Source organism: Delphinapterus leucas, chromosome 9, assembly GCF_059928025.1.
Source record: "Delphinapterus leucas isolate spDelLeu-1000000601 "Yukka" chromosome 9, BTC_Dleu_Yukka2, whole genome shotgun sequence".
Classification (NCBI taxonomy): domain Eukaryota; kingdom Metazoa; phylum Chordata; class Mammalia; order Artiodactyla; family Monodontidae; genus Delphinapterus; species Delphinapterus leucas.
In genome coordinates, this window is record NC_143137.1 from 92383434 (window position 1) to 92386969 (window position 3536).

The following is a 3536-nucleotide window of genomic DNA, read 5'->3' on the forward strand; positions in this document are numbered from 1 at the left end:
AGTCTGTTCCAGCTTTACAGTCTATTTATGAAATAACACAAATAAGGTGGTTTGAATTATGCGGGAAGAAAGAACTATGTATGTAAAACACCGTTACCCACGACACGTATGTAGGACTCGAGAGATACTCCTGATGCTATTTGGTTAATATTTGCAGTGTGTTTTGAAATTTACAAAGTGCATTTTTATATACATTATTTCATGCATTTGGCCTCATGGGTTCACAGTTCTAATAATCATTAGCATTTTTCAACGGTATCTTATACTCTCTAAGGACTTCAGCCTCTCATTTTCTTCTCCCAACAACCCAGAAGAGACAAAAATCATCTTCATTCAAATTCAAGGAAATAAGCGTGTTAGAAAGTTGAAACAGCTTCCTCAGCGTCATTGTCAGACCTCAGAGCACCTCCGTTTATATTTTACCCTCTCTGCAATGTTCATTTGGGCTGTTGGTGAAATATTTTTTTTTCCTTATTTGGCTTCCAGCATTTTCTAAGGCAGCATTTCTCAAAGTGTCTTCTACAAATTTCTAGTCCAAAGAGATTTTATTGAAAATGGATTCCACAGTTTTTGGGATTCCAGCTTTTTTATTTTTCCCCTTTTACACAAAACAAAGTAGAAGAAATAATACAGGGTTAAAACTGCAAAAGTAGTTAATTGGCAGAACACACATACACACAAAAATCCAGATAGGAAGACAAGCTTATTTACAATGAGGCAACACATGTAAATTACAGTCGTTTGTATACAAAACCTTAAAAAAGAAAAGTCAAACATATGCTACATGAGTGCCACTCTTTACAGCAATATTGAAGGGGAGAAAACAGCACTTATTTAGGAACAGATATACCACAAGGTCCAGGTTTTACAGCATCAGTGCAATAAATTCACAAAACTATATTACAGACAGTTAATCAGTTTAAGAACTGTTCCCAAATATGTCACATTTCCAGCCCTCAGAGGTTCATTCCTACAGATTTCAACTACTCCATCTATTGGGACCAAAAGCAGCCAGTGTTACCATAAAATGAGAATCTTAAGGCTTACCTTTAAAGGCTTATTCTGGTCTTGAAAAACTAGTAGGATTTTCTACTGAAATGAATCTTGACTAAACACAGGATGAGTTTTGTTCTTTATTGGCTGGTCTTGGAGTGAAGGTCATAGACATGACTCTTAACCTATTATGTATGTACTTTAGTTTCAGTTAGCTGAAAATCCGAAGTTAAAAGTATGCTAAAAATCCTAAATACCATCTTGCGTAAGCCTGCTACTAAAAAGCCTTTAAGGATGTACTAAGTTCAAGTTTAAGTGCAAGGGAACAAGAGTTCTAAGCCTGTCAGATTCCCCATTTGGGAGGAAGGACCAATGTTTCCAACAAATTGCTAAATTCTGCACAAGGGAGAAGCCAACACATACTAGGCCATGGAATTAGGTTCATTTTATTCCACGAGGATTCTTATCCCACGGTATCGAAACAGAATGAGGAGTGAATCTTAATTGGTCTCGTGGTAAACTTGGTTTCTGTATTCACGAAGCCAGACAGCTGTTTAAGCAGAGTGTGGAGGCAGACAGTAGAACCAGCTTCCTGTGGTCACAGACCACTATCTTGTATCCAGCTAAAGCAAAGATCAACTTGAACAGTTATCCCAGGCCACTGTTAACTGTACTAAAGGATGAAGTTCACCACTATATTATTTTAAAAGTAAGAGTTCAGTTAACCCTGGGTGAGAAAAACCAAGACAAGTGGTAATGATGAACGAGTTGTCCATATAAGGCCAGCGGATGAGAGCACACCCGTGAAGACACTGGACATAAAGCCTTACTTGGCAAGTCGGAATTTCTACTAACTAAGGGCAGAATGAGGGACAGCAAAGAGCTACATCTGTAATGTTTTAGTATCCAGACAGCATAACAGACACTGTCCCCAAGGACAATGTATATGCCATTAATCACACTGAATAAAGCAGATGCATTATTCATTTTTCTTTTCTTTTTGTTTGAGAAGCTTTTTTATCTCTCTTTTGGCCTTTCCAATGTACTTCGAAATGATTCCATGTTGCTTTAGTCCAGGAAGCAAGAGTAAGAAAGTCACTATCAGGTAGGAGAGACAGATGTTGTGGACTTGCTGTCCCACCCAAGCAACCGCAGCAAGAGAAATGATCATGGTCATGAAGTACATTTCAGGCTTTTCTTCCTTTCATGTAAAGAGGCATTTCCAGCAGCCCACAGCTCTGCGTCGTTTTTACAAGATTGCTGCAAATTTCATGGAATCACTGCTGTTGCTCAGTGGTCCATTTATTGGAGCCAGAAATTCCAGGCGCTAGAATGGGAACAAGGTAGTCAGCCAAGCACAAAAACATAACAAAACAGGAAACTCCTGACAGAACGGATGGATCTAGATAGTAGATAGTCAGAAACACCAAAGAAACCACACCCATGATGGCAGGTGGAAACCAGGCTCTTTCCCATCGGAGGACTTTATCTGCCATTAGCATCACTTCTCCCCATCCTTGAAGCTGCTCTTCCAGACTTGCAGTCTCTGCAGCCAGCTGGTTGGTGCTGGGATTATCTCCTTCTGCCATCGTTCCCGAGGTGCCCCCTCAGCGAGCCCAAGATGCCCCCAGAACTGGCCTTCCTCAGAGCCACTCACGACAACCCTAGCCTCCTGGGTATATCTTGATGAATATTAGAATACTAAAAGCTAAAAGACATCCTGTAGTAAAGATGTCTAGTTAACATTATTTAACCAAGAAATTCCCAAACTTATGTAACCACTGAACCTTTTTCTTTTCAGATAACACTGATTAATATCCCATGGGAAATTCCTTCAGCAACCACTGCTCTAAGGCTTCCTTCTCTATTGTACAATCCGCACAACTAAAATAACCTTGCATTTCCTTACCTAGAACATTATGGAAAAATCCACATATCTAATCCAATGGATTGGACAGTGGAGAAAAGAAAGTATAGAAAGATTGGGGAAAGAAGAGAGAAGGAAAGACTCAAAACCAAAGTAAGAGCAGGGAAAGCCGAAACCAAGGATGGTCCTTACAGTTGGCAACAAGCAAAATCATTGAGTCGAAAAAACGAAGGAGGGTCTGGCTGGGGTGCCCCTCATGGCGGCTGAGGTCTTGGAGACCTTCTCCTTCAGACGGTCCTTCCTCCCCTCTCCTCTTCTTCACTATCCATCATTTCTCCTGCTCACACACCACTGCACCTGGAATCATGCCTCCCCATGCCAGGACCTGGAGAAGTGAGAGCAGGGTACCACTGGACCATATAGCCCCTGGCAAACCCATGGAATCAATAGGCCAGGGAGAGGGCACACCCTCCCCTCCCCTCATCTCCACCCTTCCTGTCTTGTGACTGAGGAATTTCCAGGAGTCAGGAGAGTCCCCAATACCCTGACAACCTCGATCTCCACCCTTGTGTTTTAAGAGGGGTTGGATTCCAAACAACAGGTCAATTCAGTCTAAAATCTGTAGCCAGGACCAAGTCCTCTAGGTTACCAGGCTGTCAAAATCCTTTGTTTGTGG

The 3536-nt window shown here is 41.4% G+C and overlaps 1 pseudogene; it reads right to left on the reverse strand.

Moving 5' to 3' along the window:
- Positions 1–1957: 1957 nt before the first annotated feature.
- LOC111184576 (ADP-ribosylation factor-like protein 6-interacting protein 1 pseudogene) lies at positions 1958–2733 on the reverse strand (annotated as a pseudogene).
- Positions 2734–3536: the final 803 nt, after the last annotated feature.